This window comes from Leopardus geoffroyi, chromosome B3, assembly GCF_018350155.1.
Source record: "Leopardus geoffroyi isolate Oge1 chromosome B3, O.geoffroyi_Oge1_pat1.0, whole genome shotgun sequence".
Lineage (NCBI taxonomy): Eukaryota > Metazoa > Chordata > Mammalia > Carnivora > Felidae > Leopardus > Leopardus geoffroyi.
Window position 1 is genome coordinate 126,079,594 of NC_059337.1, and position 16,626 is coordinate 126,096,219.

Here is a 16,626-nt window from a genome sequence, read left to right on the forward strand (position 1 = left end):
GTTGTTCCTGGAGCAAGCATCTTATTGAGATTGTAGGAGATACTAAGCAATACACAGCAAGCCCGCTTGTAAGAAAACCTAGGATGTTCAGAGGGGTGAGTTGGGGAGGAGCAGATTTATCGCTGACCTTACTTGAAACGGAAAGACTCTTCCATGTTTAAGGCAAGAGCAGCTCTGCCAAATAATACCCTGTTCCCCCTTTTATTCTTCTGGCCCAAAGTGAATTTGCTCCTCCTTGAGTCTTAGAGCATTTTTCTGTCTGCCGTTTTCTTGTCAAGTAAGGAGACATGGCTTCTCATCAGCCTAGCAGGAAGAGAGGCAAAACTGGGGCCATGTTTGCTAGGAGTCAGGGCCACTGTGTGTTAGTTTCACATATAGGTGTTGCCTCCCTTCAGTGATCTTAGAAACGTAACCAGCAATTGGATAGGCAGTCTTTGGCAGGTCTGGCCGGCTTCCCTCTCTCTTCCTCCTCCCCCACTGTGGGTGCTCAGTGTATGCCTACCCTATACAATGCTTCTAGCCAGAGTGTGGTGTAGTCCTAAGATTATGGTTTGGGTTTAGGAAGATGGCAAAGGCCCATTTGGCCTTCTGCCAGAACACATGATTCTGTCAGGTTATCAACCAACCTTTCACAGGAAATTAAATCACACGTATTTCCAGGAAATTAAAAATAGCAGAGTTCTTTAATTCCTATTTGTCCTTTTCCCTTGTATCAGGGATCTCACAGTGTGGAAGGGAGGTAGGCTATGGCAGGATTTGGGCATTCCTAGGTGTCTCTATCAGTAGCATCTCAAACCTCATCAAAACCCTCATAAAATTTTTTTAACTTTTCATTGTATTGTAGATGTCTTTTATTCATTTAACAAGCTTTTGTTGAGGATCCATTAGGTTTTGTGTACTAGATTCAGCTAGATTATAAATTCTCAGAAGGTCAAGTGGCTGCATTTTATCTATCTATCTATCTATCTATCTATCTATCTATCTATCTAATGTTTATTTGTGTATTTTGAGAGAGAGAGAGAAAGCGAGCAGGAGAGGAACAGAGACAGAGGGAGAGAGAGAATCCCAAGCAGGCTCTGCAGTGTCAGCGGAGAGCTGAACATGGGGCTTGATCCCACAAACTCTGAGAACATGACCTGAGCAGAAACCAAGAGTCAGAAGCACAATCAACTCAGCCACCCAGGTGCCCCTCAAGTGGCTGCATTTTAAATCTCTTAGAACCTGTCATCTCTTTTTCCCTTATTTTAGAATGTAGCAAGTGCTGTCTGTACTTTGTAGGCACACATTAATTATTTCCAATTAAACGAAACACTGAATAAACTTCCAGATTCCTGAGATCTGAGACCAGAAGAAACATATGAGGCAGAAGAAGAGGAAACAGCAATGGCTGAGTAGTGTATGCCAGTGATTTTGCTGGATATATTATCCAGCAGGGATAGAGAACCAGGGTCTAGTCTAGTGATCGGGAAAGAGAGTGTTAGGGCCTTCTATGGAGATAGTTCATGAAGGAGAGCAATCTGAGGCCACACCAAGTATTTGTTCCTGGAATGACAGTCCACACGAATGCCTGTTTTGACAGCCAGATACAAGATGAAAGATAGAGTATGGGGGACTCCAGGGACTACAGAAAGGCTATAGGAAGGCTCAGGGAGGGTTGCATGTGAAGCTTGCCAAGAAGAAATAAAGGGAAGAAAGAAAGGGCAGGTTGTGTGGAACAAGTCTCCTGTTTTCTAATTCTCACTGTGCCCTGATGAAAGCCACTGTTGGACATATAGGAGTTCTTATTCTCTTCATGGTCTGGGTCTAGAGAGGCCCAAGATACATCTAAGGCTGCTAGTGTGTCAAAAACTAGAGAAATGCCAGGAAAGTATATAAAAATGTAGATTTTTTTAAAACCTGAATATATATGTATATTTATGTGTGCATTTAAACACATGTATATACACAGATTTTATTTGAAGACTGTAAAAAGCAGATGAATGAATAAAGAAGATGTGATTTATATCTAAAAGAATGAAATCTTGCCATTTGCAACAATGTGGATGGAACTAGAGTGTATTATGCTAAGTGAAATAAGTCAGTCAGAGAAAGATAAATATCATATGATTTCACTCATAAGTGGAATTTAAGAAACAAAACAAATGAACATAAGAGAAGGAAAAATAAGATAAAAAGAGAGAGGGAGGCAAACCATTAGAGATTCTTAAATACAGAGAACAAACTGAGGGTTAGTGGGGGGGGTGTGGGTGGGAAGAAGGGTTAAATGAGTGATGGGCATTAAGGAGGACACTTGTTGGGATGAGCACTGGGTGTTATATGTAAGTGATGAATCTTTGGGTTTTACTCCTGAAACCGATACTACACTGTATGTTCACTAACTTGAATTTAGGTAAATAAATTTAAAATAAAAAAAATCTAAACATGAGACTGTTATAAACATGGGTCAAATGTTCCTCATGCTCACCCTGTAGTAGCCCTCACCCTCATACAATAGATAGGGAAACTGAGGCTCAGGAAGAATGAGTGATTTGAAGGTCATACTAGCAAGTGGTGGAGACAGGATTGAAATCTGTATCCCTTGGTGGCTAAAGCTTTCTTCTTCTTCTCCTTCCTCTTCTTCCTCTTCTTCTGCTTCTGCTTCTTCTTCTTTTTTTAACTGTACCATTACTGTTAGAGCAGGCATAGGGATCAGAGGGCGAGGGCTGTGTTTCAGGTCAGGGCATCCAAAATACCTGACAGATATACCTACTGTTTGATCCTTATTTGCAGAGCCCAGGGAATGGGGGCTGTCCCCCACCAACCCTGTAACCCCACTGGTTGTGCCCCTCTTTGCAGATCAGATGAGGAAAGTGTTTACTAATCTTGTGGAGTTTGATTCTATCTATAAGAAACTGTCACTGCCCTGAAGCAAAACAAAATGGTTTAAAGGACCACATCAATGTCCTTAATGACTTGATAATTAAGACAACACTACATAAGCACAGTTTAAATGTAAACAAATTACTTGGAAGGGAAAAAATATGCAAACTCTTTCAAATGATACACTAATTGTTTAATTAGAACAGGATCTTTTTGTCCTTTTTTAAGGCCACTGACAATAGAGTTTCCTAAATGAATTGATGAAAAACAATGGTAATTAAAGACATCTTCTCTGATAATAGCCCAGGAAAAAAACTTCAGCATGAGTTGCAAAGTCAAAGCATACTTGGCATGGGCCCTTTAAAGAGGGGCTGTGAAACTGTTTGAGTTGTTCTCCTAGTTTGGGCCCCCTGAAGCAGAGGCAAGGAAAACACTGGGGCAGGGGGTTCATTTGTGAGGTGACTCCAGGAGGCATGAGTAAGGTAAGCTGGAAAGGGACAAGAGTCAATAAAATCTATATTAATGAATAAGCTTTTGCTGTGGGCAACTGGGGCTCAGCTCTGTTCGGGGGCCCTCTGAGAGGCCTTGTAGAACACACTTCAAAGCTGAAAATGAAAACATCAGTTTTTTTTAAAAAAAGATATATGCACCCCTGTTTATTGCAGCATTATTTACAGTAGCCAAGATATGGAAGAAACCCAAGTATCCATTGATAGATGAATGGATAATGAAGACATATACATATTCACAATGGAATATCATTTAGCTATAAAAGAAGAAAGAAATCTTGCCATTTGTGATAACATAGATGGACCTAGAAGGTATTATGCTGAGTGAAATGAGTCAGATAAAGACAAATATCAATCTATTTCACTTATATGTGGACTCTAAAAAACAAATAAAAAAACAAATAGATCCTTAAATACAGAGAAAAAATTGGTGGTTGTCAAAGGGTAGGTGGAGATTAAGAGGTAAAAACTCCCAGTTACAAAATAAATAAGTCATGGAGATTAAAAGTACAGCAGAGGGAATATAGTCAATAACATTGCAATAATGTTGTATGGTGACAGATAGCGACAACATTTACCGTGGTGAGCATTGACTAATGTGTAGAATTGTCAAACCACTATGTTGTACACCTGAAACTAATATAACATTGTATATCAACTATACTTCAATAGTAAATTAAAAAAAATTGTCCTGCCGAAGGCCTGCTGAAGATGGGGCATTTATTCATCCTCTATTGATTGGAAGTTGCTCCTGGGAGCATTAAATCGTGGGCTGCCCTGAGCAAGTTCCTAAGGCAGTAGTAAAGGCCTTCAGGCAGAGAAGCAGAGAGATCCTGCCTTACGGAGGACATGGGGAAGCTGTTGGCATGCATGTAATGGTCCTTGAGGCTGCTGGTGAACTCAGAAATGGGCCAGTGGCACATGGGCGGGGCACCACAGCACCTGTTACAGATAGGCGCTTGTAAGGTATCATCCTTCTAGACCAGCTCAGCACAATAGAAATATCATGTCAGCCACAGGTATGAGCCATATATGTAACTTTACATTTTCTAGTAGCTACGTTAAAAAAATAACCAGGTGAGCTTAACTTTAATAATGTTTTACTTGATTTCCTATGTCCAAAATATTATTGTTCCAACATGTATTCAACATAAAAGTTATGAATGAGATATCTTAACATTTTTTTTTTCTTACAAAGTCTTTGAAATCTAGTATGCATTTAATACTTATAGTGCATGTCAATTTGGACCAACCACATTTTAAGTGCTCAACAGCCACATGTGGCTCATGGCTACTGTACCTGGACATGGAGTTTTGGATGAATGTAAGAAGGATACTCATTTGGGATGCCTGGGTGGTTCAGTCCACTAAGTGTCTAACTCTTGGTTTCAGCCTAAGTCACGATCTCATGGTTGTGGGATTGAGCTCCACTTCAGCGCAGAGCATGCTTGGGATCCTCCCTCTCTCTCTCTCTCTCTGCCCCACCCCCTCTGCCATTCATGATCTTGTGCTCTTTCTGTCTTTCAAATAATAAATAAATAAACTTAAAAAAAAAGGGAAGCACTCATTTAGGAATGGTGTAAAACAAAAATCTGTGATTTCCTTCAAAATAACACATAAGTTATACATATTGTAGGTTTCTCTTTTCTTATTTTGTGAATATTATTAAGTGATATCCCTTTATGATTTATAGAGATTCTTTTCAGGAGCTTTCTCTCTCCTTTTGATTCCAGATTCCCTTCTTCTGGTTTATGTGGAAGACGGTCATGATAAATTTCTCTTGAGAACACTCATTGAGAGGGCCTCCAGGCCTTTCCCATCATCATTGCTGATGGAGCCCATGACCAACACTTACCATGGAGGTGTGGGGGAGCAATGGGAAGGTAGGAACACCATTTGGCCTGGCCTCTCAAAGGTTGGTACTGGCAAATGAGGTTCTACCTATAGTTAGTGCATCAAGAAAGCCCATTTGTTAGAAATGCGTGATATATACATTGCAACAATACGACATTTCTTGAAACTGCCTTTTTTTTTTTTGCATTTCTTCCTTTTAAAACATCTAGGAACCCTAAAAACTGGTCTAGGCCTCTCTGTGTAGGTGAGAGGAGTAACAGATAGTCTTTATTGACTAACCTTTCATTTCCAACCTCTTTCTCTCTTTTCTGTCTCTGTTAGAAAGGCTGTTAAAACAAAAACAAAAAAACAAAGAAAAATGGATTTTCTGGTCTGCCTTGAAGTCAGCAGGGGCCATATGATAGTGTTGGCCAATGAGATATAAACCAAAATCTGCTGTCTCTTCTTTTCCTTCTTCCTTCTTTCTCTCTGGAACTCAAACATTATGGCTGGCAATGTGGCAGCCACTGGCAATCAGGAGGCAACTGGCATGAGAATGAAGGTTAACATGGTAAGGATGGCACAGAAAAAGAGGATTCAGTGTCTGGTAGCAATTTTGGGCTACTTTGCCAGCACTGAAAGTACTTACAGACTTCTTGCTAGGTGAGACAAGCACCTTATACGTTTAAGCTGCTATTAATTAGATTTTCTTGTACTCACAGAAAAATGACTTTCTATCTGATATAGAGATTTTGCCAAAACCACCACTGAAACAAATTCCATATGTATTCGCTTCCTCACTACCTCCTACAAGTGGCTAATTAAGCAGTCATCTCAAAACACAGTTAAAATAACCATATACACAAAATGCTGCAAGTCTGAAGTTATCAGTTCTCCAGAGACCTAATTAGATATATCTTTGAAAAGGTGTAGACTGATCAAAGCATTTACCTTTGTGTTCCAGCCCCAAAGCCCCTTATTTAAAATGACTGTAATTTTTCATTTGAATCGCCACTCTCTTCATTAAAGGGGAAAGGGGAAATCGCTTATGATTACTCATTTTTGGGTCTTCAGATCTTACTTTGAGTCTGGTATACAGAAGGCAACCAGCAAATGTTTATCATATTGATAAATTGTGATAACACCTTGCAAGGAAAAATAACTTGCCATTTAGGGGTTGTTCTTTTTTGTCCCTTTATGAGAAGACTCCTCAGACTTTATTAGGCTGCCCCAGTCCATGGACAATACTGACTCAGGCTGTTGCTATCCTAAAGATGCCTTCTAGAAGTTGTCTAAGATCTCCCAGTGGTGTGGAAGAGATAAAAAGAATAGGTAACTCAAATTAGGGAGTTGTTTTTCTCAGAAGACTTTCCCTCTTACAGTAACTGGCCAGCACTTCTAATAACTGTAAGTGAGGAGTTGTTTGTTTCCAGATTATCTCTTCTTTCTTAGCTATGTAACTCCAAATGAGTAATTTGTAGAATCATGTGGAAGTTTTCTCCTCTCTCCATGTGGGTGAATCTCAGGGCATCTTCTGTAGGAGTTTGAAAACCTCTGAGTTTGGATTTGGCATCCTAAACAGAAGGATCAAAATCCAGCCTTAATACCTTTTTGACTAAAACCACCTTCTATCTGTGATTGTTAAAATAAAGCTTTCCTATTGGCTCACCTAAATTCTCTGTGGTGTCTCTGAGGACAAAGCCCTGAAGGCTTCTGCCTTTACCTTTTACCTATCAGGCCATCAACTGATGGTTGAGCTTTCACAACAAACTTAAGGTTGGACCAGACATGCTAGCTGTCTGACCTTGGATAAGTTACTTAATTTCTCTGAATATCAGTTTCCTCATTTTTAAAATGGGAATTGTAGTAGTATAGATATCATCAGGTTGTTGTGATGGTTCTATGAGATAATACGTATATAATGCTTAGCACATTGCCTTGCATATCCTAAACCCTCAATAAATGTTACTTGTTATTCATAAAATTAGCATTGGTAAATTGTCAAAATGAATAATTAATATTTACTAATAAAATAATATTTACAATGGTCTGACAAGGCTTTATTTTAGATTCAGGTGAATAGTGCAGATTTATCTTCAAGGGGACATGGCCTACACATTCTATTTTAAGCAAATAATTGAAATGACTTAAACAGTCTCTTTGGTTTTCTTGTTGTATCTACTGGATAGCCTGTTTGGAAACCGTGTCTAAGAACCAGAGTGTTAACCTAAAAAAGGGATTAAAAGCCTTCTCTCTAAGCTATCCTAGAAAATAATGGGAAGTAAATAATTCATATTCAACTCCACCTGGATGAGAACACCATTTAAGGTCAGTGTTAGAACATCTCTCTTTTCCAGAACTTTTTGATCATGACTTCATAGCTATGGTGAGATTGTTCTTCTTTGTTTTTTTTTTAATGTTTATTTACTTATTTTGAGACAGACAGAGAGAGAGAGAGAGAGAGAGAGAGAGAGAGAGAGGGAGAGAATGAGCAGGGAGAGGTGCAGAGATAGAGGAGAGAGGATCCCAAGGAGGGTCTGTGCTGTCAGTGCAGAGCCTGATGCGGGGCTCCATCTCACCAACTGTGTGATCATGACCTGAGCCCAAATCAAGAGTTAGATGCTTAACTGACTGAGCCACCCAGAATTAAGATTCTTTAAAAAATTTTTTTTGAATGTTTGTTTATTTTTGAGAGAGAGAGAGACAGAGTGTGAGTGGGGAGGGGCAGATAGAGCCGGAGACACAGAATCTGAAGCAAGCTGCAGGCTCTGAGCTGTCAGCACAGAGCCTGACATGGGGCTCAAACCCACGAGCCATGAAATCATGACCTGAGCTGAAGTCCGATGCTTAATCAATTTAGCCATACAGGTGCCCCAGAATTGAAATTCTTAATATTCAAGAAAACCCCATTTGTATCTAGCTGTGACCCAGGTTGGTCCTGAACAGCAGATAAAGGCTTGGCAGTCATGGTAGAACAAAGTTGCTTGACATTTTTAGAGTTTAGAAAACTTAGCCTCTAATTCAATCAAGGCTTGCGAGAAGGAGGAGGGGTTCTTTATTTTGTTCCGACTAGTTTACCCTGAGTGTGCAGCTGGTTAGAGTTTCTGAGAGGCTGTTAGTTCCAATTAATTTGGTATACACTCTTGTATGTAGGCTTGATGAATTAAGAGGCAGCAATGAATTTATCTGTGCATCAGCCATAAAATTTCCATTACTTTTCTTAATGAATTTTACATTTGATTCTGAAAGCTTTTTAAAAAGTTGTTCATTTGTTTTTCAGGGCCTTCCCCCTCCTTCTTCTATATAATTTGTGTCAAAACAAGAACTTCCCATAGAGAGAGATTGGACATTTCTATAAGACATTTGCTTTCAGGGGTAGGGAGACTTTGCCCTTCCTGCTGTCTGGAAACCTCAAGGCTGTGTATCATCACTCACTTCTTGGGCTCTCAAGTAGGGTGAGATAGGAAGTCCCAGCTGAAGAGGATGGGTGTGGGCTTGTGGCAAAGTTCCATTATCACTGCAGAGGGAAAAGACAATGAAAAGGAAATGGTGTTGGGGAATAAATTCGATATTCTTCAGTAATGTCAGGTGTGAGTAGCCATTCCTGAGCTCTGTGTTTCCTTCCTTTCATCAGAGAAGGCTGGCAAGAGTCTGAATCTTGGTGAAAGCCTGGTCCTAAGATTCTCAGGACCTAGAGGGGAGTGAGGAAAGCTGATAAACCTGCATTTCAAACTCTAAGCAATTTTCTCTCTTGAATGAAATAAAGACTGGAGGATCTTTTGAAGCATCCTTTCTTTGTTATGGAAAAGACTCAAATACACAATTTTATTAGGTAAATGTGACGCACACTATAATCAGAAGATGTGTCTGAGAGGCTGTGGCTCAAAGGAACTAAATTGTGAATGTTTATTTTGTTGGCTTCTTGCATCTCTGAAGACTCTATTTCTTTTAGAGAAATGCTTTCTTTCTTGTGTATTGATTTAGAGTGAACTATGGGTAAAGATTGTCACTTGTTTTTTTGTTGGTATGAAGACTGGAGGAGGGCAGGAAAAGACAGCAAGAGTGGTCTTCACCTTGCACTGGAGCAAGGCTGTAAGAAAAGAGCAAGACCAAAATGGGGGAGTACACCCTGGACTGTGCCTTTGATACAACTCAGACTTGGATATGGAGCAGTCTTCCTGTTTGTGACTGGAGGTCAAGCCCATCCAGTTGGGCAGTGATGGGTTTCTCTGAGAGAGTAACAGTTCCAACATTCCTATTATCATTTGTCCTGGGCAGTAGCAGGATGGTAGGCCTTAGATTGGGGCCCCTTTGGATCTGATTTCTGGACCTGGTCATGGACTAGCCTAGATGTGTCGTGAACACTCTAGAGGGTATAGGAAGATGACCTGCCTAGGGAGACAGCGCCCCCTATGGGGGGTTTCTGAGAAAGGCCAATCTTGGAGTCCTCAAAACAGCCAAATCTAGGAGTTACAAGTCCTTCCTTGAATATAATTTTTTTCTCCTATCTCTGAGCCTGGAATAAAATCATGTTAAATATTACAACATAGTCTCCAAAATGTTGTGTAAAATTAAGGTAAAATTTGTAGTCATCTTAGTTCAGAGTGGTAAAAGAAGAGTAGCTACTCACATACAACCCCATAGTGGGAAGGGCCTATGAGTGGGGCGTGGAAATCCCAAGAATGAGAGGGGCTTGTGAATGGGTGGAGCCTGAGAGTATAAGAGGCCTGGGGGAGGGGCCCAAACTGAGTTTATAAATCCGAGTGGGGGGGGGTGCACCTGGGTGGCTGAGTAGGCTAAGTGTGGACTCTTGATTTAGGCTCAGGTCATGATCTCACGGTTTGTGAGATCAAGCCCTGTGTCAGGCTTGGTGCTGACAGCAAGGAGCCTGCTTGGGATTCTCTCTCCCTCTCTTTCTAGCCTCTCTCTCAAAATAAAAAAAAAAAACAAGCATTTAAAAAAAGTTTTTTATAAATGTTGAGTAGAAATGAAGGGCATTTTGGAGAATGCAAGGTTTGACCTGACCCTTGGGAATTAGAAAGACAGGATAAAAAACAGTAATGAAGGATTGGAGCAGGACAAGGAGGCAGGGAGGCCAGTAAGGAGTTTTGTCCTTGTATTGTAGAAAACAAAACAAAGGGGCAGGTTTGAGAAAGCCACAGACTGGGGATCAGTCTTTCTCTGGAATGCACTTCACTTTCTGGTTCCTGAAAGAGGAAGTTATCATCCCTGCCTCATTTTCTCCAGCACAGAATGGGGCTGTGGACAACAGAACAGCTATCCAGGGCTTCCTGGGTACTCAGCATGAACTACCTGCTTCCAGTGGCCTATGAAGTAGGAACAGTTACCAGTGAGGAAACTGGGCACCAAGCAGTAGACCAACACACTATTACACTATTACTATTATCATTATAGTGTCCCATCACACCCACATTCCTCTTTTCCCTTTCCTCGGTATTTTCTGTGGAGAAATAAAATAATATTTGTGAAATTTATTTAATCTATTTGGAAGGACAAATGTGAAGTAAGTCCCTTTTTTTATTATCTGCTGAGCCTTCCCTGAAGTTGAAAATGTGTAGGAATTTTTTTTTTTTTTTTTTTTTTTTTTTTTTTTTTTTTGGGAGAGAGAGAAAGAGAGAGAGTGCTCGTGCACGCAAGTGGGGGAAGGGCAGAGAGAGAGAGGGAGAGAATCCCAAGCAGTCTCCCTGCTGTCAGCACAGAGCCTGATGTAGGGCTCTATCTCACAAACTGTGAGATCATGACTTGAGCTGAAACCAAGAGTTGCATGCTTAACCAGCTGAACCACCCAGGTGTCCCGAAAATGTATATGAAGTTTGAGCACCTATTGCACAGATATTCTGCATTTCTCTGCTTCTTGACTATGAAGGGATGGTATCCCAGAGATAGGAAACGTACATGTCAGCTACCTGACAAGGGGTATGTGCTAATATGACATTACATTTATGAAGTTCACACACTAATGTCTCTACTTACCCTGATAGTTTGTGAGGCAGGCAGTATTTTCCAGACAAGGCAACTGTGTCCAGAGAGGTTGTGATTTGTCTAAGGTCTGGCCACATTGGTCCAAAAGACCAGGCCTCTGACTCTTTCTCTCCAGTCCTCTGGAGAGTTCTCGCCTGTCAGGGGGCTTTTGTTGCCAGTGGAAAGTGGTGGGAACTTCTCTGTTATGCCTTCCCACCCACACAATATTTCTGTCTGGTTCTCTGAGTAGTGGTTGTGAAAATGGTGGGGCTATTTCATGCTGTTCATGTACAGGGAGCCCCTCTGGAGGCCTGTTGAGATAATACACAGTATGAAGGAAAGAGGCCAAAGTTGTTCATGAAAGTTGTACTCGCTTGGGGCTGCTGATGAGGGGTGATGACACCTTCCCCTGCCCAACCTAGCGGAACTTGCCTCATCTTTAATTTCTGCCCGAGTTTGTGAAATCTTTTGATTAGGATCTCTGCACAAGGCCATATTCCCAGCGGGATCACACTATACCACCTCATTAGTCCCATTTGCTGATCTTCACAGCAAAGTGTGTGCTCACTAGGAGCTGCAGGTGGAAGGGCCACGTGGGGCCCAGAGCTCTGAAGGGCCCAGTTCATCTTTATATGCTGGATTGTTTCTTGACCTCGATTTTCTTCTTCTGACAGCAGGGCTGTGTGGGAAGAATGCAGACTTTGGAGTCCTGCCATTTGGAAGTGTGGAGAGCTGGGAAATCACTCTACCTCTGAGCTCTCCTTACAGCTATCAAACAAGCTCTTTTGACAAGCCAGATGTTAGCATTAAAGCGGGGTTTGGAGGGAGGGGCAACGAAGCTTTGCCAATAATACTTGTTACACAGCCATAGCCGAGACCCCTCTGCCCATTATGAAAGCCTCAAGCGTTCACTTTCCCTCTTCCTCATAATTGCTCCGTATGTAAGGCTTAATAGACCTGCAGTTCCTGTGGAGAGTGGGCTCATGTTTGAGAGCCGGCCAGATCCCTTGACCCAGGCTTTCTGACAGATGAGTTCCAAAGGTTAATGTTTCATTGATGGACTGACAAAAGACTTTCAGAGGATGGCTCTATTCCAATTCCAGGGGCGTCCTGTGAAGACCCTGTGTCCTGGTTGGGTTTTTATTCTGGCGTCTGAGATGACAAGAAAGGCTGTGGTTTGTGCGAGTGAGCTCAGGGTGGGCTTCTTCGGAGTTCTGCTTGGGAAAGTGTTGGGTATCCTGAAGTATGGGTGTCTTTCTGCCGCACTTAACTAGGAGGGCAATGGTTTATTTATATGCCTGTCTCTCCCCACCTCTCAAGACATAAGGTGAGCTCCTGGAGGGCAGGGCTTGCATTGTAGGCAACTTGATATCTTCAGAGTCTGGTAAATAGTCTACCCTTAGTATATATTTGTTGAGTAAAACTTTTGATTTCATTAATGGTAAGTAGTAGGCGAGCCTCTATTTTTAAACTAGATTTTAAGCTGTAAAGGTAAAGCAAGTCCATGGTAAAAATTTCAAAAGTACAAAAGAGTAAAAATGAAAATGAAATTCCCACTATGTAGAGAAAAATGACTCTTAGAAATTTTCTGTGTCTCTTTCCAGAAATGTCCAGTGAGTCTGCATCTCAAGCACATTTTTTTCCACAAGTGAAATCATACTACACTCACACATTTCTGCAACTATCCTTGTGTAATTAACTATCTATCCTGAACACCTTTTTATAGTAGTGCATACAGATCTACCTCAATGTTTATAATGGCTGCAGTCTACTGTATAGATTTTCCATAATTTACTTAACCAATTCCCTACTGAATAGATATACAGGATATTGCCAGAATCTTAATTATTACAAAAAATGCTGCAGCAAATATTTATTTATGTTTGTATTTGTATATCTGTGGGATAAATTTCTAGAGGTATAAGTTTGTTAGACATAGCCAGTTGCCTTTTGAAAATTATGCCAATCCATACTCAATGGTAGTGAGTGCCCATTTTTTCACATCCTTGGTAACACCCAAAATTAGCAAATATTTTTGCTAATTTGGTCAGGATGATGGAAGAAACTCAATTTCTTTTCAAATTTGTATTTTTAAAATTATGAGTAAGTTTCAACCTTTCCGCATTTATGGGCTATTTTATTTTATTTTATTTATTTATTTTTTTTAATTTTTTTTTCAACGTTTATTTATTTTTGGGACAGAGAGAGACAGAGCATGAACGGGGGAGGTGCAGAGAGAGAGGGAGACACAGAATCGGAAACAGGCTCCAGGCTCCGAGCCATCAGCCCAGAGCCCGACGCAGGGCTCGAACTCACGGACCGCGAGATCGTGACCTGGCTGAAGTCGGACGCTTAACCGACTGCGCCACCCAGGCGCCCCTGGGCTATTTTATTTTGTGTGAACTGCTTGTTCAGGTTATTTAGTGATTTTCTTATTGGCTTCTCTCTCTCTCTCTCCCTCTCTCTAAAATATGTTTATTAAAAAATCTTGATTTATTCATGACATGAATTTTTTGTCACAATTGTTAAAAATTGTCACTTTGTCACTTATCTTTTAACTTCGATTAGGACATTTTAGTCATAAAGAATTTTAACATTTTATGTAGTTAAATTTACTAGTCATTTCCTTTATATTTCTGAATCTTATGTCATGTCTAGAAAGGATTTTTCCATAAGAGATGATAAACAAAATTCACTGATTTATTTTTTGTACAAATATATATTATTAACTATATTTAAATATTTGATCCATCTGGAATTTATTTTGGTATAGAGTCCTTTAGGGATCCAGATTTATTTTATCCAAAAGGATAGCCAGTTGTCCCAGCTCTGTCTTTCCTTTACTCATTTGAAATGATACTTTATTGCATATTAACAAACAAATATTTGTTTTTCTTGTGAAAATACATAGGAATATTCAAAGGAAACCAACATGTCCTTTCCAGATATATATACTGCACATAGATTTTTCCAGTTCTCCTAGGTGAGTTCTTTGGAATTGTTCTCAAATATGGAAACAAAGATTTTTGGGTTGTTTAAAGCCAACCTTTCTATGAGATATAAAATGGAAAAAGGATACGTTGTGAACAATTTGGGGAGTAAAGAGAGATTAGGTGAGTTTTACATTTAAAAAACCTTCCCTGGAAAGGTGGCTCTTGCACAGGCTCAGATTCTGGGGGAGCAGAGCTACAGGCCTGCTGGGTTTCTCTTCGCTCTCCTCTGGTCTCACCCTCGAGGAGTCAGTCAAACACACCAGTCTGCTACTTGCACACAACTCTAGGATCAGCATCTGCCTCCCTACCCGGGGTAGTACATGAGTCCCTGTTTGTGGAGTCTGGCTCAGTGGAGAGTCCTGCCTCTACCCACATCCTTTCATTACAAATGAAAAGGCTTTTGATTCGTGCATACTGCTGTTCACCATCATTTGTCTGCCTCAAAGCAGAGGATTTGGCTTCCTGAGACATAATTAAATGAACCCCAAATTCAAACCCTAAGAAACAAATTAATATTATGTCTCAATCTCAGGGAAGGGACACCCCCCCCCCCCCGCCATCCACTCAGGAGATGTGTATTTTAGGGGAGGGGGTGCAAACTCTGCTAAAATTTGGATCCCAGATTTCCCTTTGGAAGTGTTAACTAAATACACGAGTCTGGGCAGGATTTCCCCTTTGCTGAAAAGATTCAAGGTCTGCAGACAATAGTTTGATTGCTTACATCCCACAGACCCATCATGGAGAACTTCAATTTCATGTGTCCTACAGGGGGTTTCAACATGGCTCTTTCATTTACAGTTAGGAGATTAAAAACAAATTCAAACTTTGTACCATGCCACACAAAGACACACAAGAAAAACCAAAAAGTTTACTTGTAAACCTTAGCTCAATTGTTAAAGCTTTCTAATTTTCTTGTGTCTCTTGAGCCAAAAAAAAAAAAAAAAAGAACTCCCTAGGGATTTCTCTAGCACTTTTCATCTGATGCTGTCAAAGCACTTCACATTCTCTATCTAATTAAGACTCTGAACACCTCAGTGAGAGAGGGAAGCATCAACACCATAAACCTGACAAATAGAAGTTAGATTCCCTGAAAACCTAACTAAATAAAATAGCCCTGGGTACATGATGAGAATGCATTGCATTTAAAGTATTGAAAAGTTTGCATTTTGTCCGGTTGCTGATTCTGGAGTGTCTCCTACAGCATGCAGATCATTCAGCTCAGACTTCTGTGTTGCTGGAATATTTGCAGCGGGTGGTAGAGTTTCAGAGAAATCTCTCAGGCATTAAGTATATCAGAAAAGGAATTGGAAGGCAAATAAATTCACAGGAAGAACTTAGCATGCTGTTTTTGTGGCATAGGTCCCAATAGCCTTCCAATAAGTGGAAGGGGGGGCATGGAGAGCTGCTATGAGGAATGGTTCTTGAGAGGCTGGGGAAGGTTCTGGAAGGGTATGTGTGGGAGATTCCAGAATCTGTAATCGTGTCAAGATTCTTCATTGTAGAAACCAACTCTGGCTAGTGGAAGCAAAAAGGACATTTATTAGAAGGATTATCAGTGTCTCTCAGATTCAAGATTGTGGAGAAGGGAAGGAGTTAAGGTAGAATCAGCCCCAAATTGGAAACTTGGGGAAAAAGGAATTAGTTTGGTAGACCAATGGTTAATTTCAGTGGTCTCTGGGCCATAGGGGCTGCCCCTAGTTATGTGGAACCTGGTCCCGAAGTAATGAGGGCAGGGGAATAGCAGCTCAGACCCCGAAAGTCTGATATAGGAGGTTGGGTGTGGCTCTGGGTTGGTTGTTTGCATTTGAAATGTACAGTTGAGGAAGAAAAGTTTACTGTGTGTAGGAACTGGGCTCTGGAAGGGGAGTTCCCCCAGGGTCATATCCCCCCAGATATCAAAGCATCAAAATGGAAAAAATAGAAGTATGGTTAAATAAGGAAGCATAATTAGAAATAGAAATTCAAGCCCTCACTCTCTATACACTAACATCACAACAGTCATGATAGCAACTAGAATTGCTGTTATTACTATCTAGCCCAATGTTTTTTCCATTCCTTAACTGGATAGCAAGGTAGAAGGAAAACAATCTTTCAAGAGTGCAGTGCAGGTCTGAGGTAGAGGACTGTGCCTCTCTAGTGCTTTGCTCTGAGCGGGGAAGTTCCTTGCAAACAATGCCTGGTTCAGCCTTACCACAGTGTCATAAAGTAAGTGCATAGTATTATTCTTTCCACTTAACAAGATGGAAAACAGAGGGGCTCATGGCAATCTGAATGGCTCTGCCAAGGTCATAGGCTAAGCCTGAGTGCCTGAGGTAGAAACAGGGCCCTGGGAGTCTTATAACATGTTTGAACCTCCTAAATATGGAAACATAATTTAGTATTGAATATTGTACCTGCCAACTAAGGCTCTTTAAAATCGGTGCAATGTAAATCTGAAGAAAGGAGCTCAT